This window comes from Silene latifolia, unplaced genomic scaffold (genome assembly GCF_048544455.1).
Source record: "Silene latifolia isolate original U9 population unplaced genomic scaffold, ASM4854445v1 chrun_scaffold_16, whole genome shotgun sequence".
In the NCBI taxonomy this organism is placed as follows: Eukaryota; Viridiplantae; Streptophyta; class Magnoliopsida; order Caryophyllales; family Caryophyllaceae; genus Silene; species Silene latifolia.
The window spans coordinates 1,571,309-1,593,677 of record NW_027413123.1 but is presented as its reverse complement, the minus strand read 5'-3'; the positions used below and the strand labels follow the sequence as shown (position 1 = coordinate 1,593,677).

The 22,369-nt window shown below is 39.7% G+C and overlaps 1 non-coding gene across 1 annotated transcript; it reads left to right on the top strand.

The window, feature by feature from the left end:
• The first annotated feature begins 21,972 nt into the window (after positions 1-21,972).
• LOC141637357 (small nucleolar RNA R71) lies at positions 21,973-22,079 on the top strand. Its single transcript, XR_012541741.1, has one exon. It is a non-coding gene; the product is annotated as a small nucleolar RNA R71 (small nucleolar RNA).
• Positions 22,080-22,369: the final 290 nt, after the last annotated feature.

The following is a 22,369-nucleotide window of genomic DNA, read 5'->3' as shown; positions in this document are numbered from 1 at the left end:
TTCCCCCTTTCTTCTATATAATCACCCCCCTTTCTCCCTCATTTCTTCACCTTATCAAACCCTAAAACACTCATCCCCATCCTCAAAATCACACCCCTCCTCAAAAACATTCACTTCCACCCACATCAAGATGGCGCCATTGATGAACCTCAAGGGAAAGGCCAAGAAATTGGTTGAATCCACCGGAAAGAAACGCAAGGGATCAACCTCTTCAATGCCACGGGAGGTAGTGCTACCAAGGAACTCCCAACCCATAATGAGGGGAGGAATTGAACAACTTGACTACTTCCAAGAGGTGTTATTTGAATCCGATGACCACCGCAAGAACTTCGTCAAATTACTAGGTAAGAACTACGAACCCACTCAATTCGTAGATACTAGGGTGTTGGAAATCCTTAAGATAAGGTACCCTACCGAGATGTTCTTTAATGGTCTTGGCATTGGGAAACTTTTCCATGCCCATGAGGAGACGTACCTTAGTCTCACCCTTGAATTCTTGAGTAGCCTTCGCATTGTAACGAATACCCACACCAATGTGGGCATGGAGTTTAGGTTGTGCAACCTAGACCATCATCTTTCACTCGGGGAATTCGCCTACATTTTCGGTCTTGAAGTGCCCACCAATTATACCGAAAAACCCGATAATTTCGGTGTGGACCTTCTTTGGAAGGCTATCTCCGGGAGGGATTTTATCCATCCAAAGCAATGCTATACCTTCGCCATCCAACATCCGGTGATTCGATTCACTGAGCGCTTTGTGGCCGGTATCATCAACGGGAGGTACGAACAAGATAGGTGTACTCTCATCGATTTAACCTTTCTTGAATCCTATTTGAATGTTCGAGCGGTGAGGCGTTATAACTTCAATACGCCTCTTGAGATACTTACTAGGTTCAATGATTTTGCTCAAGGAACCACTCAACTCAAGACCTTCGTGATGGGAGGTCTAATTACTATTTTGGCCCACTAGCTTTATCCCGGGTTCAATGTCCGAGGGACCTATACTCCTCTTGAGGGGAGGACTTTGATTGATGAGCATACCATCTTCAACCATCACCGATGGTGTAACTACACTCGAGACAGGAGTGTAGAGTGGCACACCAAAGGATGCACTTCAATGATCCTTGAAGGTTGGAAGATACCGGGCATTGACCCAAGATTGAGCCCATATTCGCCGCCACCAACCTACCTCCTCGATATCCAAATTCTTGACAATCCCCCTCAAAGAGAAGAGTCGCACCGCCAAATACCTCCTGGGGCACCGGGAAGGCCTATTCGCCCACCCTCCTTTGTACCTATCCCACCATACCCTACCCCATATACCGAGTTTAGGCCGGCAATCCCCAATACCCCGGGAATTAATGATTTGATGGCACTCATGAATAGAGTGGACCTCGGGGTACATGAAGGGAGGGTCGACAACTACTTAGCCCTTTACCCCCAATACTATAACATGGCTCAACAAGGGTATATTGACCCCAATGGTCCTAAGCCCGCTTGGGCACAACCGGAGCTCTTGTTCCCTAATCAAGGGAACCAAGCTTGGGATCGCGACGGGGGAGGGCATTCTAGCCAAGGTGGAGGGTACTCTGGTCAAGGGGGAGAATTTGACCAAGGAAGGTATTGGGGACAAGCAAGCGGGTATGACCAAGCCGGGAGTTCTCATCGTTATGGCTATGATCAAGATGAGGATGACGAGTGAAAGTGGCCTACCTCACCACCTCCATGTGTATGATACCCATCTCTCCCTCTCTCTTTTGTATATACATTGCATTTAGTGTAGTTTTCGCATGCATTTGCATTAGTTAGCCCATGTAGTATAGGTTGCATTGTAATATATATCACATGATTAGATTATTTTACATTGTAATATATCTCACATGATTCATGTAGATAGTTGCATATAGACTAAAATTCATGCATAGCCACTAATGACCAAACCTATTCCTTTTCTATACTAGAAATAGTGTTTAAATCGGTTTGGGGAGGTTTGATCATAGGTGACTCAAGCACTAATCATGCATCATATAATATAGTTTAGATTGCATTCATTTGTTATATATGTCATATAGAATTGCATTTAGTTAGAGCATGCATTCATTCATATCATATCATTGCATTTGTACTTTATTTCAAAAAATCAAAAATTCAAAAACATGTATTTCCTTTTTATTCCTACTCCTACATGTACATTGAGGACAATGTCCAAAATAAAGTGGGGGATGGGAATTTATATTCCAAAACACAAAAAAATTGAAAATTTTTGAAAAATACAAAAACATGTCTTTTTGTTTCATAAAAACAAAAACCATAAAAATTTAAAAATTTGAAAAACCAAAAGCATGTTCATTTCCTTTGTAGTGTAGTCTTGTATATATTGTTTTGTATATATTGCGTTTGTTTTATCCTTGTTCACATTGATCGACTACGCCACATCCGAGACATGAGAATATTGAAGACCGCATGGTATGATCTTTCCAATCTCCTTTTTCCTCTTTATGTTAATGACTATGTGGCTTTATTTTGATTGATGCGGTATAACAATGTGAACTTAGGACTTGCATTTAGTTTATATGTCATATTAGTTGGTAGAATCACTTGCATTAGGATGTATATATTAGTTGCATCATGGCATATAGTTGGATTTAGATGAAATATTTTGAAAAGTGCCTAATTGAGAACTTTGACAAGAGCAACTAAGCCATTCACAACAACAACAACAACATCAGAGCCTTAATCCCAAAATGATTTGGGGTCGGCTGACATGAATCATCCTTTCGAACCGTCTATGGGTGAACGTAGACCTCAAAATGCGAATAAAAAAGGGAAGATGAAAAATAAAAAGGGGGAACGAAAATGTAATGGAAAGTCAAGGTAAACTTAGGGGTTTTAAAATCAAATTTCGTCTTTCTTTTATAAAAACTTAAAATTTAAATCGAGAGAAAAGATTAAAACGATTTTTAAAAACCGAAATAGAGTTAAGGATCCGGAATGAACCAGGTAAAATCTATAAGAAAGTAGTTGTTGAAAAAGTGTGTAATAAAGGAGAGAAAAATAAATTAATTAATTTCTTTAAATTAAAAAAAAAAAAAAAAAAAAAAAAAAAAAAAAAAAAAAATCAAATACTAAAAATCCACATGTATCCTTTCCCTCCATTGTGCCCTCTCCGTCACCATACTCTCCTCAAGCCCCAGAACTCTCATATCGTGCTCTATCACTCTCAACCATGTCTGTCTCGGTCTTCCTCTGCTTCTAGGGACCTTTTCTGTTCTCCAAGTCTCCAGCCTCCTAACTGGTGCGTCCATAGGTCTCCTTCTCACATGGCCAAACCATCTTAGTCGGTTTTCCATCAACTTGTCCTCTATTGGCGCCACTTTTACCTTTTCCCTAATCACCTCATTCCTTAACCGATCTTTCCTTGTATGTCCGCACATCCACCTCAACATGCGCATCTCCGCCACACTCATCTTTTGAATGTGACAATGTTTCACGGCCCAACACTCGGAGCCGTAAAGTAGGGCAGGCCTAATTGCCGTGCGATAAAATTTTCCCTTTAATCTTTGGGGCATATCTTTATCGCATAGAAACCCTGAAGCACTCTTCCATTTCAACCATCCCACTTTAATTCTGTGAGCCACATCTCCGTCTAACTCCCCATCTTTTTGAATAATAGATCCTAGATATCCAAGAAATCAAACCCTCAACAAAATTCCCATCGAAAATAATACTCCCCGCCTCTGTCGATCTCAACCCCGCCACCTTAGTGAACTCGACACCTCAAATACTCGGTCTTACTCCTGCTCGGCACCAACCCACGAGTCTCTAAAGTCTGCCTCCACAATTCCAACTTTCTCTCCACCCCTCTTTTGTCTCATCAATCAACACAATATCATCAAAGAAACATCATACACCAAGGGATGTCGTCCTGAATATCCCTTGTCAACTCATCCATAACTATAGCAAAGAGAAATGGACTAAGTGCGGAACCTTGATGCACCCCGATGATAATAGGAAATTCTTCCGTTCTCCCAACATTAGTGCGAACACTTGCACTAGACCCCTCATACATGTCCTTTATGAGGTCAATATATTTCCGCGACACCCCCTTTCTCGCCAAAGCCCACCAAAGTACTTCTCTTGGTACCCTATCATAAGCCTTTTCCAAGTCAATAAAAACCATATGCAAATCCTTCTTCTTGTCCCGATGGTATTCCATCAACTGTCTCATGATAAAAATCGCATCCATAGTCGATCTCCCGGGCATAAATCCAAATTGGTTTTCCGAGATGTCTACATATCTCCTAAGCCTTTGCTCGATTACCCGCTCCCATAACTTCATTGTATGACTCATAAGTTTAATTCCCCGATAATTGGAACACTCTTGGACATCACCTTTGTTCTTGTACAAAGGGACAAGAGTGCTTTTCCTCCAAGCCGATGGCATCTTGTTGCTCCTCCAAATCTTGTTGAAGAGCATGGTTACCCATTCAATCCCTTTCTCCCCGAAGCACCTCCAAACTTCTATGGGTATACCATCCGGTCCCTCTGCTTTCTTTGACCCCATCTTCCTTAACGCCTTTCTAACTTTTTCAACTTAAGACTTTGCCATTACGAATACTTTTTCAACTTAAGACTTTGCCTACTAGAATGGTTGTAAAACACCCTAGATAGTGTCATACTAGTGTCTTTTGACCCATGACCCAAAGTCTAGTCAAGGGTTTGCATGTGAGTCACATATCCAACCCCGTGATGCGATGTGGACTTGGTTAACTTGTCTAGGTGACCTTGATTGGCCTTGTGGTAAGGTAACCCAAAAATACTTTCTATCAATAAGTTTGAAGTGCTCATTTCGAAGATTTTGTTATGTGGAAGTAATTTATTGCTAAGGAAACCTCAAATGTTATGAAATGTTGAAATATTGAGAAATTTAGTTGTTTTGATGGAGGCGTACCACTTCGATGTGCTTTGGAGAGGGATCCTTTGAATTGGGCCCCCACACGGTTGTGAATTCAACCGCCCAGAGACAGAGTGACTATCACCCCGAAAAGCTATTGTCTAGAGGTTAACCGGTTGTCTAATAAGCGATTGGCGAAAGCAAAGGACATTAGCCCGGAAGGGACAAACCCCATCTCTAAGTTTTAAAATGTGAAAGTTGAATGAGGTCAATTTTGAATACTAGTCATATCCACCCCTTGTTTATAAAGATTTGAGCATTTCATTCCCAAAAAGCCTTTTGTCAAACCACTTTGTTGAGCTTGGGACGATCCATGACCTTTACTTTTGTAGAGAATTCGAGACTTGTCATGTCATATGCTACTAGCATCATAGGGATCATCATTCCACCACCATCCGATCACTCTTGACGAAAGCATTTGGAAATTGAGGACGAAAGTAGTCTAGTTTAACACAATTTGGAGGTGATTTAGTGCCATCCTCTTAGCCTTAGTAATTTGTTGAACTAGTATTTGTGAAGGATTATATGCTCTTAAATTTTTTCTCTCTTGGTTGCCTCCACCACTTGATGAGGAAGTGGCTATTCCTTTTGTAGATGCATCCATTATTTGATTTTGTGTGCTTAATGTTTGGATGTGTCGCCATTTTGGCAAGCCCCACCTTGCCTTGCAAGAAGGCATCCTACCTCATGGTTGTCTTGTTGTGAGTTGAAGGGGCGGAGTGAGACCCGCTAATTGTCTCATATCGGCTATATTAGTAGGCTAGTTTAAATAAAGGTCTAGTTTTTGTCACCTCTTTACTCGGGACGAGTAAAGGTTCGGTTTGGGGATATTTGATGTGACCATTATTTGCGCACATTTAGTCCCCTAATTGAGCCTATTTTGCATACTATTATAGCATTTCATGGCCATTGTATCCGTCAAAACCTTCCTATTTGCTTTTCAATCGCATTTCATATGTTTTGTAGAAAAGGAGATAATAAGGCGGAAATTCCCGTCTTTCGTGCATTTTCGGAAGCTATTTGACAATATTTGATGGACTAGTATGAAGAGGAAGCAAGAACTAAAGACCAATCCCACAAGAATAAAATGGAAGTGAAGGAAAGGGAAGAATAGAAGAGACACGCAGATAGCACTCCAATCCGTGCGGCTTCTCTAGAATTCGGCCGTCCCCAAACCACAGAAGACGTGCGTCTTCACCCAAATCCGCCCGTCTTCCCCTGCTACAATCCGCCCGTCTTCACTCTAAGATGCACGGATTCCAGCCCAGCACAAATCCGTTTCTTCAAGCTTCAAAGAAAGATGCCCTTCCTTCGAAAAATACCGGCGTCTCCCTGCTCTAAACTAAAAAGTGTAATTACTAATTTAGCCTTAGTTAACCTAATGAATCCCTACTATAAATACCCCATTTGTAGTAATCAAAAGGGGGCTCTCTTAGCTAGAAAATCCTTCTCTTAGATTAGATTAGAATAGATTACTCTTTAATCTTTCCACAAACTACACATTAATCTCTCCTTAATTATTATTCAAGTTTATTATTCAAGTTTTTTACTTTTGGGTAATTGAAGATTATTGGGTTATTATTGGAGGATTGACAACCCTTCATCAATCAATCAAGTTTCTTCTATTATTCTTTGCTTTATTGTTTGGATCATCTCAAGTTTGGTATAATTCCTTTACTCTTTAATCTTTATTGTTCATTTCTTCATTCTATTATCATGTTTATACTTTTTGTGATGATTGACACCATTAATGACATGTTTCCCATGATAATGAGTGAGTAGTTTCTTTAGCTAGGATTAAGGGTAATTAGGGGAAACAAACATGGGATTGATTAATGCTTAATCTAATATGTTCACATGATCAAATTGCTTGCTTGTTGTGATGTCAACTTTATGCACATGTTATGTTTGATGAAATGCTAAGCCTATGAATCCTTTCATTTACAACCATCTCTTATCTACTCAACTTGACTTGTAAGATATAAACCAACTCGAGTCTTATTAGACCATGCATAGAAGTTGAATAGGAGGAAAGTAAGTCGACTTATAGGTGTTGTACAATCTAATCGATTCGGCTCCGGGACCCAACCCTTCCTATGAACCGTAAGACATAAACCTACTCGGTTCCCCCACAACACTAATTGCTTGCATATAATTATAAACATTTTTGTATGATCAACACCATGAATCCCCTATGACCCCATGATATCCTAGCACTTTTAATCATTTGTTTACATCTTTCCTTTTATTGCTTGTTTTACTTTATTGCTTTTATTAGTCTAGGATACAACTACAAACCCAACCAAATTGTGACACTAGCGTAAATTGAGATAGATAGACTTAGAACCCAAAGCACACCGTCCCATGGATCGACCTCGACTTACCGCTAACTAGTTGTTTGTTGAGTATTATAAATGTGTTTGATTGGATGCGTGACGACCAACTCTTGTCCATCAGACTACATGACTCTCCTCATGAGAGAGATGCACAAACAAGCTTTTAATGATCGAGTAGATGCATACTTGGCCCAATATCCACCCCTCCTTCATTTAGCTAGGCAAGGACTACTTGATCCATCATGTCCTTTGCCTAGTTGGGCGGATAGTTAAGTCTTCTTTCCAAGCACATCTAGGGGTGAAAGACGGGTGAAGATAAGAATGTCGATGATGAGGTTGTTTATGATGAGGGTGTTGATGAAGAGGTAGATGAAGAAGAAGAGGGTAATGAAGATGATGAAGGAAGTGAGCAAGATCAAGGAAGTGAAGATGAGAGTGGATATGAGTCCGCTTCTATGGAGGAAAATGATGACAATGATGATATGATGGAGGGCTAACAAACTTTGGAGGCTCCTACCCTCTTGAGGTTTGTCTACTTCTTTATTTGTTTTATTTATTTTTATCTTGATCATAGTTTGGAGAGTCCTAGCAACGTGAGGACTAACACCTCGGCCCCATTGAGGTGTTCTTTTTATTGTTCCCACATGAAAAATCCAAAATGACAATATATAGTTTCATGCATTGCATCTTGTGTGCATGAACTACCCCAAATTTAAGACATTAGAAATAATGTCTATCTTTGTTTGGGGAAGTACATGCATACGCAACGGGAGGTAATCTAAATTACGCTCTCCGTCATAAACAAAAACCCATGCATCATGTAGTGTAGATTAGTATAGCTTGCATTTAGTATAGAAATCATGCATCATACTTGTATAATTTCCTATCATATTGGCCATTGAGGACAATGCCCATATTAGTGTGGGGATGGGAAATTCTAACTTAACTTTTATTCAAACAAATTACAAAAAATCAAAAATTTCGAAAAAATTGAAAAAATTGAAAAATTGAAAATCCAAAAACAAGTTCATTTCCTTTGTAATGTAGACTTGTATATATTGTTTGTATATATTATGTTTGTCTATCCTTGTTCACATTGATCGACTACGCCACATCCGAGACATGAGGATATTGAAGACCGCATGGTATGATCTTTCCAATCTCCTTTTTCCTCTTTATGTTAATGACTATGTGGCTTTATTTTGATTGATGCGGTATAAACAATGTGAATCTAGGACTTGCATTTAGATTATTTGGCATATTAGTTGGTAGAATCATATGCATTAGGATTTTTTTTTTTTTGTGTAATGTGAGTATATTATATATCATATAAAAAAATAATTACATGAGGTTCTAGGATCAAATCCTACTACAAGCATATCAAACCAAAACCACATTTTGCAGCCAAAGGAGATTAGACTGATCTACAACAGCCCTACATTTCATTTTAACCCTTCTCTTAATATTCTCCTCTATACTAACAGCAACAACTTCAGGTCTAGATAGCCAGTAATTGATCCTGGCATTGTTTCTTTGAACCCATATGAAGTAGTGATAAGCATTGAACATGACCACCTTAAACTTCCATTGCAAAGTATTCCTGTTTTCTGCACTCAATCTGTCTATTGTTGGAAATGTGCCTCCAAACCAATATAACAGACAGCTCTGAACTTTGACAGAATACACACAGCTCGTAAACAGATGCTCCACTGTTTCAGGTTGTCTCTGGCACAGTATACACCAGTCATCTGTACAGCAGCCAAACCTGAACAATTTACTCTTCACATTCATTCCTTCATTCATTCTCAACCAGGTAGTCAAAAAATGTTTAGGGATGTTCCAGTTATTCCACATAATATTAGTCCAATTCATAGTGGGTTGATCAGGAGCAAGCCAAGCATACCCTTCTTTGATAGAGTAACCTTTAGTGCTCATGGTCCATTTGCTGTCATGAAAACCATCCTTGAGCTTCTCTTTTACTTTACAAACATTTTTCCAAACCCAGGTTGCATCAACAGGGGGAGAATAGTTATGCCAATCTTGGTTTTTAATATACACATCATTGATCCACTTAATCCAAAGCCTATCAGCTTTGTAATAGATCCAATTAACCAGCTTTCCCACAATGGCAAATTCCAGACATCAGCTTTCTTTATCCCCAAACCTCCCTTCTTTTTAGGCAAAGTAACTTTGTCCCAAGCTACAAGGGGTACTCTGTGGTAGTCAGGGGAGCCATCCCAAAGGAAATTCCTGCAAATGGCCATAATATGGTTAATGATGCTTTTAGGGATAATGAACATTTGAGCCCAATAGTTCTGTAGAGTGTTGAAAACAGCATTGATGAGAGTCACCCTGCCAGCATAGGAAAGTTTCTTGGCTCCTAGGCCTCTGATCCTTGCCACCATTTTTTCAGTTAAGGCAAAACATTCCTTCATGGTGAGCCTATCTGCTTTAATAGGCACTCCCAGGTACCTGAAGGGCATGGTGCCTTCCCTGAAACCTGTCACCTGTTTAATACGCTCTCTAATATCCTCAGAAACTCCATTGAAGAATATTTCAGACTTGGCATTGTTCATGGCTAAACCAGATGCCTTAGAAAAAGAGGAAAAGGCTCTCATGAGAAGCCATATGGACTGTGGCTTACCCTTGCAGAAAAGAAGTAAATCATCAGCAAACATGAGATGTGTGAGCTTCAAATTATTGTAGGGGGGTGATATTGGAAGGGCCATCTATCTGTTGCAAATTTAATCAGTCTTGTTAAGTACTCCATGCATAGAGTAAAAAGAAGAGGAGAAATTGGGTCTCCCTGCCTCAGACCCCTTTGTCCTTTAAAATAACCAAAATTATTCCCATTCAAGGACAAGGTAAAAGAGGTAGACCTCACACATTGCATAACTAACTGGATGAAGTGAGAGGGAAACTTGAGACCATGTAGCATCTGCTCTACAAAATCCCACTCGACCGTATCATAAGCTTTTTGCAAATCAATTTTGAATAGACATCTTGGAGTGACAGCTTTCCTGGAATACAGATGAATGATGTCTTGACAGATAAGGACATTTTCAATGATAGACCTACCTTTGATAAAGGCTCCTTGGTTCTCATGAATGATGTCAGGCAAAACTGTAGCCAGCCTATTACAAAGCAATTTAGATATCACCTGGTAAATCAAGTTACAACAAGCTATAGGTCTGAAGTGACTAACATCAGTTGGTCTGTCACACTTAGGGATTAAGGTGATATTAGTTGCATTTATCTGGGTGAGCAGACAACCAGTAGTAAAGAAGTCCATTACAGCACTGTATACCTCATCCCCAACAATGTCCCATGAATCCCTGAAGAATCCACTAGTATATCCATCAGGCCCTGGAGCCTTATCCTTAGGAATAGAGAACACTACATCTTTAATTTCTTCCTTAGAGACAGGAGATAATAAGGAAGTACAATGTTGATCACTGTAAAAGGAACCAGTCTGCAGTACCTCCATTCTCACTTGTTCAGTCACCTTCTTGCTACCCAACAAACCCTGATAAAACTTCAGGAATGCATCCTGAATATTGAGTGTATCAGTACAAAGTTTACTATTCTGATCTTCAATCTGCATTATCTTATTTCTCAGGCATCTTTTCTTAATAACATTTTGAAAATAAGCTGTATTGCTATCCCCTTCATCTATCCATTGAGCCTTAGCTTTCTGTTGTAAAAAACTATCCCTAGCTTTAGACCAGAATCTCATCTCATCAAGAGCCTACAACTCAAGAGCAATAAGATCAGGGTTATCATAATTGTCCTGTAGTTGCATCTGAATATCCTCAAGAGTATGAATGGCTTTGCTTTCTTAGAGCTCTACATCTGAAAAACACTATTTGTTAAGATTTTTAAGTCCTCCCTTTAGGGCTTTCAGTTTCTTAACCACCCCAAACATCTTTGTACCATCAATCTGCTGACTCCAATAACCCTTTACAGTATCAAGAAAATTAGGAGCATCACTCCACATATTAAAGTATTTAAAGCTATTGGATCTCCTGCCATCCAATTTAACATTTCTGACAATGCAAGGAGTGTGGTCCATTAGCCCTTCAGGATGAAAATGAGCATGCATATCAGGGAACACGTCTACCCACTCTTGATTGACTAGGAATCTATCCAATCTACTGTACTTCCTATGGCCAACTTCTTGCTTATTTGTCCATGTGAAATAGGCACCAGTTGCTACAATATCCATCATACCACAAGCAGACGGGCAATCATTAAAAGTATCTATATCCTCCTGCTTAGTAGCAGCCCCAAGCCTCTCTTCTGGAGAAATAACAGTGTTGAAATCACCTGCTAATGCCCAAGGCATATCACACTGACCTGCAACTGACTTCAATTTATCCCATAAGTCCAATCTCTCTAAGCCCACATTGAATGCATATACAATTGTGAGGAAGAACACTTACTGGGTGGCCTTAATTAAGATCTTAGAATGAATGAATTGAGGATCATATTGAATGATATGAACATCAAACATAGTAGGCTTCCATAACAACCAGACCCTCCCTCTTTTGTGCAAACTTCAATTGGTTGTAACACTCCATCCCTCAAGCATATTATGAGCTATATTACCAATATTAACACCATTTATTTTTGTTTCTAAGAGGCCAAATAAACAGGCTTCATTATTTTGAATAAAACTTTTGACTATTTTTTGCTTATTCACACTATTCATACCACGAACATTCCAAAACCCTATATAATTCATTATTATTAATAGTTATTTGAGGGTCACCAATATCCACTACCTGATTCTCCAAATTTTCATTCTCCTCATCTGTAATATCTTCCACCTGAATGCTGACATCATCTTTAGCATTGTCAGGAGGTTCAACAGCTGAAACAGGAGGCCCTGCAGCTGCCACTGGTTCAGTAGTGTTCTCATTCAGACGAGGGGATGCCACTGTAGACAAAGCAGGGAACGCTTTGTCAGATACAGCAGGATTGCTCACATTCTTAGGAATAGGTCTCCAAACATTCTTAACAGTAGGCTTAGATTGAGCATTTCTGATCTGGTCCCTTCTGCAATTTTTGCCTTCATGCCCTAAACCCTTACACTTATCACACAGTATAGGCTTCCATTCATATTCAACATTTAATATCACAATCTTGCCATTCTCATCACGAAATTTGACAGATGAAGGAAACCCTTGCCCCAGCTTCAACTCAACCATAGTTCTAGCAAAGCCAAGTCTTGTTTTGTTTGTGGTTGCAGCATCAGACTTCAGATAGGGCCCAACTAAACCATCAATGGAGGGTAAACATGTACCCCAAAACTTGAGAGGTAAACCATAGATACGAATCCATGCTGGCACAACTTTCACTTATTCCTTCAGGAGATCAATATCCTCTTGCCAAGGCTTAACTATCAACGGTTTATTATCAAACATATGGTATCCTGCATTTAGCACTTCATATTTATCCTTCATCTCCTTGAATCTTACCCAAAAAATCCCATTTGGTAAGAAGGAGACCTTGTCAATACCATGTTTACCCCATATTCTATGCACATATCCCTGCAAAACCTCCCAAGGAGGATTTGCACCTAACACAAAACAGTAAACAGCCTAATTCCAATACGTAATTTCTTCACTGACATCGTCAGGGGTGAATTGCAATAGATCCTCCCCAGTTGACTCAATACTCTCGTCTGTCACCACTACCTGGCTGCGTGCACCTTGCTTCTTACCCCTTTGTGTCACCCATTGGATGTTATCAGGGCTCTCCTCATCCTCAAAAGATAGACCAGGGATTGTATTGACTTCATGCATAGGTTTGGTACGTAAAACATCTTCTTCTTCTGGCCCCGGCTTCTTCTCACCACCAGTCCTCCTATCACTCCCTTTCACAGATCCATTAATACTACTACATTTATTATGTTTTTTTTGGTGAATTTGATGTAGAAGAACGAGCCATTATGATGGAGATTAATGCCCTAGATGGAGATGAGCATTCGCACTTTCAGTCGGCATTAGGGTTAAAAACCTTGCTTTTTTCGTTCATATGCATTAGGATGTATATATGTTAGTTGCATCATGGCATGTAGTTTGCATGTTAGAAAATTTTGCGAAACCGTCTACTTGGGAAACTTGACAAGTGTATATAGGCCCTAGTAGATGCTTTTTCTTCTTAAGACTTTGCTTGTTAGAATACTTTTAAAACACCCTAGGATGTGTCATGCTAGTTGGTCGTGATCCCTCGTGAGGGTTTAGTTTTCAGTACTTGTCGTTAGGAGCACCTAAACCAAAACACAATTTATAACTTCACCAACAACTCTACAATTAGTAAAGAGGCAAGTAAAGGTCGGATCCCAAGGGACGCGAATTGAGATGAGATTTCTATTGCAACTACTGGTGTCTAAGGGTGTCACAATTGGGGTTTGAAGTAGAAGATCACTTAACTAAATAGCAATAAAAGTAAACAAGCAAGATGAATTAAAAGGGGTGTAAACAATTGATAAAAGGCACTAGGGTGTCATGGGGTCATAGGGGATTCATGGGATTTGATCATACAAACATATTCTCAAATTATAAGCAATCAATTATTGTTGTGATGGATCGAGTTGGTCTATATCTTACAATCCTAGGAAAGTTTGAGTCCCGGAGCCGAATCGATTAGATTGTACAACACCTACAAGTCGACTTAATCTTCCCTACTCAACTATATGCATGGTCTAATGAGAATCGAGTTGGTTTATGTCTTACAAGTCTCATTGAAAAGATAGGTGATGGGTAAAAAATGCAAGGATTCATAGGCTCGCATTTCATCAAACATAACATGTGCATAAGTTGAGATCACAACAAGCAAGCAAATAAAATATGAAAGCATATTAATTTAAGCATGAATCATTCCCCATGTTGGTTTCCCCTAATTACCCATTAACCCTAGCTAAGGAAACTACTCACTCATTATCATGTTGAACATGCTAGCAAGGTTGTCAATCATACCAACAAAGTAAAACATGATGAATAAATGAAAGTGATTAACAATAATTAAAAAGGTATTAAGAGAATTATACCTACTACTGATTCCAATAATAAAGCAAAGTATAAAAGAAGTACTTGATACTTGATTGGAAGGTTGTCAATCTCCCAATAATAACCCAAATAATCTTCAATTACCCAAAATAAAGGATGAACAAGAGAGAGATTAAGGAAATAAAACTTGTATTAAAACTTGATTAAATGTTGATTACAAGATTAAAGAGAGATTGATTGATATTAACTCTTCTAATTAGACTAATGGGGTATTCATAGTGGGGATTAGGTACATAAATTAGGGTTTACTAAGGGCTTAAATGACGACTAAGTCCTTGAGGAATCGCCGGTCTCTAGGGAGACTCCGTCTCTTTTTCGCCGGTCTTAGAAAAAGATGTGCATCCTTCCTTGAAGCTTGTAGAAGACGAAAGTACTGTCTGGGAATCCGGGCGTTTTTGGCACGGGACGGGCAGATTTGGGAGCTTCTGGACGATCGTCCAGAGGGTTAGGACGGGCGTCTTGTGGAGGTTTTGCTCGGGCGTCTTGTGGAGGAAGACGCTCGAATTTTGGGTGGTGGACGGGCGTCTTCAGGACAATCTGCACGGATTGTCAAACAGTTTCATTCCTTCTTCTTTTCTTCCTTTTTCTTCATAGAATCCTTGAGGATTTCCTCGGGGATGCAAGGATCTTTTCTCATCATTGCCCATCTACTATAGTATGTACAAAGGCCTTCTAATCTTGTCTCTCCTTGATGCTTGGTCATTGAATTCAATCAATTAGCCTCATTTTGCCATGAAAATGCAAGGTTTGCACTCCTTTTCTACCAAGGACACAAAACCTCAAAGAATATGCAAAACAAAGAACTAAAGACAATAAATGACCCAAATATGCACTAAAAAGCATGGGAACAAGCCTAATTCGGGGACTAAATATTCTCTAATTATGGTCATATCAAATATCCCTAAACCGAACCTTTGCTCGTCCCGAGTAAAGAGGTGACAAAGACTAGGACCATTATTTAAACTAACCTAATAACATAGCCGATATGAGACAATTAGTGGGTCTCACTCCACCCCTTCAACTCACAACAAGAAAACCATGAGGTAGGATGCCTTCTTGCAAGGCAAGGTGGGTCTTGCCAAAATGGCGACACATCCAAACATTAAGCACACAGAATCAAGTAATGGATGCATCTACAAAAGAATAGCCACTTTCCTCATCTAAGTGGCGGAAATTATCTACAAGGGAAGCAATTCAAGGGTACACACTCCTTCATAGATGCAATTTCTTCAAACTACTAAGCCTAAAAGGATACCAATAAATCACCTCCAAGTTGTGTCAAGCTAGGGTACCTTTATCCTCAATCGTTAAATGCTTTTGTCAAGAATAAACTCCCTATGGTGTTAGAAACACTGGAGGATCGCGGAATTCCCCCTCTTGCCTAGACAAAAAGAAGGGTCGTCCCCTCTCTACCATGCCCAAAAATGGATACGATGGATAAAGGGATCAATAGATATTTGAGCTTCATTTTGGGAGTTTGCTTTTGTTGTTTTCCCCCCAATTTCTTGTGCCATATAACATTTGAGAACACTTTCTTGCCATTTCTTTTGATTTTTGGCTTTTCAACACTTGACAACTTTTCAACTTTTTGCATTTCTTTTTGAACATTTTCAAAGTCACCCCATATGTAGTGAGGGTGCCTTATATTTGAAGCATTAGGAGTCTATTTTTGCTCCTCTTTTCATTTGATGCATTTTTTGCAAACTTTCTTTCACTTTTCATTTCATTGAACTCAAATTGATTTCTTTTTTAGCCAAAAAATGTGGTAGAACATGGATGATGGATGGATGCATGGTTTCAAGGGTCACCTTAGAATAAACGGTAGCCAAGGAGTTATCACACCACAAGGTACTCTTGACTAGGCCTTAATCCATGGGTCAGAGGATACTAGCATGACACATCCTAGGGTGTTTACAAGTATTCTAACAAGCAAAGTCTTAAGAAGAAAAAGCATCTACTAGGGCCTATATACACTTGTCAAGTATCCCAAGTAGACGGTTTCGCAAAATTTTTCTAACATGCAACTACATGCCATGATGCAACTAGCATATAAACATCCTAATGCAAATGATTCTACCAACTAAAATGACATATAAACTAAATGCAAGTCCTAAGTTCACATTGTTATACCGCATCAATCAAAATAAAGCCACATAGTCATTAACATCAAGAGGAAAAAGGAGATTGGAAAGATCATACCATGCGGTCTTCATGATCCTCATGTCTCGGATGTGGCGTAGTCAATCAATGTGAACAAGGATAGAACAAACACAATATATACAACAATATATACATGACTACACTACAAAGGAAATGAACTTGTTTTTGGATTTTCAAATTTTTCAAATTTTTATGGTTTTTCGAATTTTTTTTGATTTTTTTGGATTTTTGAATAAAAGCTAAATTAGAATTCCCCATCCCCACACTAATATGGGCATTGTCCTCAATGGCCAAAATGATGGGAAATTATGCAAACATGATGCATGAATTCTACACTAAATGCAAGCTATACTAATATACACTACATGATGCATGGGTTTTTGTTTATGACGGAGAGCATAATTTAGATTACCTCCCATTGCGTATGCATGTACTTCCCCAAACCGAGATAGACATTATTTCTAATGTCCTAAAGTTGGGGGTAGTTCATGCACACAAGATGCAATGCATGAAACTAAATTTGTCATTTTTGGATTTTCAAAAGTGGGAACAATGAAATAAGAACACCTCAATGGGGCCGAGGTGTTAGTCCTATATGTTTCTAGGACTCTCCAACCATGATCAAGATAAAATAAATAAAACAAAGAAAGAAGTAGACAAACCTCAATAGGGTAGGAGCCTTCAAAGCTTGCTAGTCTTCCACCATATCATCATTGTCATCATCTTCCTCAATAGAAGTGGACTCATCACCACTTCCCTCTTCACTTCCTTGCTCACTTCCTTCATCATCCTCTTCTTCTTCATTAGCCTCTTCCTCTTCATTTACCTCTTCATCAATGCCTTCATCAACAACCTCATCACCGACAACCTCATCGTCACCCGGCATCTCACCCCTAGATGCACTTGGAAAGAAGACTTCCCTATCCGCCCAACTAGGCAAAGGACATGAAGGATCAAGTAGTCCTTGCCTAGCTAAATGAAGGAGGGGTGGATAATGGGCTAAGTATACATCTTCCCGATCCTTATAAGCTTGTTTGTGCATCTCTTTCATAAGTAGAGTCATGTAGTCATTGTTTGCTTCAACACCTTCGGGTTTGAACTCTTGATACTTGAATGGATAGGGTGGTGTGACAATGGAGGAGGAGGGCATTTCAATTTCACCCCTTTGTTGACGGATGATGTATTCGGCTTCTTTTGAGAGGGGAAGAAGGTAGTTGGTCCGATGGACACTCAAACGGCATATCTTGGAAGGCAAAGTAAAAGATCTAGCTTCATTGGTGAGCCACCCATATTTGGTGTCAAGAGGGTTATGAGTGACCCACTTGTACTTGTTAATCATGGCATGCATGTCAATGAGATGACCCCCTTTTTTCGCCACATACTTGTCATCCTTGTTGAAATTCGGATCAAAGTACTTAGCCAAAAGAGTGACTAGACCTCCATTTACAATAAAAGCGGTGCCTTGCTTTCCACAATCAACATTGAGCCATCTTTCCACCAAAAGCCTTAGAGAATTGTAAGGCTTGGTGAATTCCCTTCCAATATTTAAGGCCGGCTCAAGTAGAACACAATCGAGCTTGGTAAAGTGGTTAGTGTATTTTCTTGCAATGATAGTATTCCCGATGACCTTGTGCCACACTCTAATGCCCGGATGGTGGACTAATAGAGCACGACTAGCATGATAGTTCTCAAATTTCCTCCCGAAAATCGCCTCCCAAAGAGGAGCGGGGTCATATTTTTCGGGCTTCTTGTAATAACTAGGTGAATCACTAAGACCTAATACTTTACCCAATTCATCAAAGGTGATGCGCCTACTCACATTGGCAAGGCGGAACTCGATGTTTTCTCTAGTCTCTACCTTAGTTACTTTCAAAGAACTCAAGAATTCTAAGGTAAGGGAGGGGTATGTCAATTCTCTTGTAGCAAACAATTTTCCTAACCCCATGGCTTTAAAGAAGGCTTTTGTTTGTTCAAGGACACCCAATTTGTTCAAGGCATCTTCACATATGAATTTGGTGGGTAGAAAGGATTTCCTAGGATACTTGGCAAATGTATCTCTATGGGAGTTAGAAATGAAAATTACCTCCGGATAGTTTGATAATTGAGCAATTTCCGGAGTTGTTGATGTTGTTGCTTCCAAGGGAGGATTTTGTTGTTGAACTTCCAAGTTTGCACTAGCTACCACCATAGCCAATGAGGCTTTCTTAGCTTGAAGACATTGTTGCCTTGTTGAGAGTGCCTTTGCTTTAGGTGCCTTTGTTGATCCTTTTGTTCTTGCCATTGATAAAAATACCAAGAAAAGAGTGAAAATCTTCAATTTCCAAGTATACCCAAATCGATTTTAAGATGAAAGGCTTGGCCTTTATAATTCAAAAATCGACTCAAAGGTTGAAGATTTTGGTGCTTGGTTTGATTTTTGTTGGAAGAGGAGTGATTAATTGTTGTTAAAAGGAAGTTTGGATTTGATTTTGTTAAATTTGGTTGAGGAAATCTTGTTTTGGTGATGGAGAGGATGAGGGTTTTGAGTTTTGGGGTTTATGGGTAGTGTTTTGAATGAATGAATGAAGGAATGAATGTGGGAGGGATATTTAAAATACCCGAAAATTTTGAACTGCAGGGGAAGACGGGCGTCTTTCCTTCGGGACGCTCGGATTCTGCCTATTTTGGGTTTAGGATTCTTGCCTAAAGACGGGCGTCTTTCAGCTGGGACGCTCGGATTCTTTGATTGCAGGACGAGCGTCTTCTGCTGAAGACGGGCGGATTCTGAGACAACAAGCCTTCTTGTTTTACACTGGCAAAAAGACGGGCGTCTTCCTACAAAGACGGGCGGATTTCTGAAGACGAGCGGATTCTCTACCAGGACGCTCGGATTCTTCGACAGTCCCAAATTTTCAATTTTTCAGCTTAAAGTGGACGGGTGGATTCTGGCAAAGACGCTCGGATTTCCTGAAGACGAGCGGATTCCCCTGAAAACGCTCGGATTCTCCCTGTTTTACACGGATTCAGTTCCATCCGTGCACTTGCATATCCTATGTCATTTTTCATTCTTCAAATCCCGTGTTCTTCATTGTAGGGGCACTACTAAGGCATTAATAGCCTAGGCAATTGTTATCCTCACACTAAGCTAAAGCACTACACATCAATTAAATCATTAGTCCCTCCCTCACTTCTCTCGAAAATGATAATTATCTTGATCAAAGCATAAAAATCCAAAAAAAAATGACAAAAATGCAATGTAAGAATTAAAATGCAAGTTAGGGAGTTAGAAATATTTACAAATGGTGGTTTGGAGAGGACTCCACCAAACTCTCATCCTTAGTGAGATGTCATGGGGGCATGTCCAAGGTGTTGTTGATGTTGCTTAACACCTTGAAAAAGTAGTCAAAAGCTTGTTCATTATCATGATAAAGATCTTCAATAGACCTTTGCCCTTGTTGTCCTTCATGTCGGTCTTGATCGATAGCATTACCAATATAAGGATTGAAAATCCCTTCAAACTCATCGTCCCAAAGACCACAAACTTCATCTACTTGATCACTAAAGATCTCTTGAGTTAATAGAGACAACTCTCCCACTTCCTTATCTTGGCCAATGAGGTCATCCTCTTCATTGCTTGGCTTTGGTGAGCTTTTCAAGCTCTCTTTGTTACAATTCACTTGCTCTTTGAATGGAGCATCTTAAAATTTCTTCTTCCATTGGAATTCCGACTTCTTCCTATCATCCTTCCGGCTATAATGATCAACCATAAAACATGGTTCATGCAAACGGGGAGCTCCCATGGTCTTGTCAAGATTGAAAGTTATGCTCTCATCTCCTACTTCTAGAGTGAGCTCTCCATGCTTCACATCAATCACCGCACCCGCGGTGTGTAAGAAAGGTCTTCCTAGAATGATTGGAATGTTGGAGTCTTCTTCCATGTCAACAATGACAAAGTCCACCGGGATGAAAAATTTCCCAACTCTTACGGGAACATCTTCTCATATCCCTAATTGTGTCTTCGTCGATCTATCGGCCATTTGGAGTGTGATATTGGTGCATTTAAGCTCTCCCATCCCTAACCTTTTACTCGCCGAGTACGGCATAACACTCACACTAGCCCCTAGATTACATAAGGCTTTGTTGATCGTGGTGTCGCCAATGGTACACGGTATTGAGAAGCTTCCCGGATCTTTGAGTTTTGGAGGTGAACTCCCTTGAAGGATTGCACTACTCACCTTAGTGAAGGCGATAGTCTCAAGCTTCCGGATTGACTTCTTCTTTGTGAGGATGTCTTTCTGTATTTTGCATAGGCCGGCACGTGATTGATTAATTTCGTGAAAGGAATCGAGACTTCCAAATTCTTCACAATTTCCATAAATTTTCCAAGTTGGTCATCAAATTTGGGCTTGGCTTGACGACTTGGAAAAGGAAGTCTAATCACAATGGGCTCCTTCTCCTTGACCTTGTCTTCATTTTTCTTTGAAATTTCTTCTTTTGATGGTTCTCCATCCTTGGAGTTTTGCACAATTTCTTCTTTGTCACTAGCTTCCACAACTTCATCCTCAACTTGCTTCTTTGGTGCTTCATACCTTGTCCCACTCCTCAAGTGAATGGCACTAACCGTTTCATGTATTGGGGGATTACTTTGAGGTGGTAATTGTCCCTTTTGTCTTTGTGACCTTTAAGATGCTAGTTGAGTCAATTGGGTTTCCAACATTTTGGTGTGAGCTAGGATGTTGTTGATGGTGATTTCCTTTGCTTGACTATCTTTTTGCATTTGAGTGAAAAACTCTTGTTGATTCTTTTGCATTTGGAGGACCGATTTTTGAACATCAAAACCTTGGTCATTTTGTTGATTGTATGGAGTTTGATTTTGGTAACCTTGGTTTTGGTTGTAAAAGGGTCTTTGATTTTGGTTTCTCATGGGGGGTAGGGTGTATGTTGGTTGAGGGTTTGAACATTTTGGCTTTTGTATGAGAGATTTGGATGGAATTTGGTGTTTTCATTGTAATAGTTTGAATACGGGGTACTACTCTTGTATGCTTGGAAAGCATTCACTTGTTCATTTGTTCCCCTACATTCACTTTGGTCATGTCCCAAAGTTCCACAATTCTCACAGATCCCACTTGGGATTGATGAAGATGCCGTCATGGTATTAACATGATGCTTTGGTGATTTCGAGGCTTCTTCAAGTCTAGCCATAGCTTTTTCAAACTTCAAATTGATGGTATCAATGTGAGCACTAAGTTGAGCACCCAATTGAGTAATGGAGTCCACTTCATGCTTTCCTCTTCTAGTAGCCTTGCGAGGTCTACTATATTGTGAGTTATGGACCGCCATTTCCTCAATTTTGTTCCAAGTTTGATTGTCATCAACTTCGGTGAACATTCCATTCGATCCCATGTTGAGAATGTTTCTTGAGTCTTCATAAAGACCGTTCCAAAATTGTTGTACCAAGAACCACTAGCTAAGTCCATGATGAGGACATGAGCGGCAAATTCCTTTGAATCGCTCCCAAGCTTCATACAAAGATTCTTCATCTCTTTGCATAAAGCCCGTAATTTGAGCTCTTAGCATGTTAGCCTTTTCCGGTGGATAGAACTTTTTTTAGAAAGATAGTGCCAATTTCTTCCAAGAATCAATTCCGAGAGTAGTCTTATCAAGGCCTTTCAACCATTGCTTCGCGGTGCCAATTAGAGAAAAAGGAAATAAGACCCATCGAATTTGGTCTTGAGTTACACTGGTTTGAGAAATCGCATCACAATAGTCACAAAAAGTCTCCATATGAGAGTGAGGATCTTCACTAGGCATCCCCCCAAATTGGCTTTTTTCGACTAATTGGATAAATGCGGATTTGGCAATAAAAT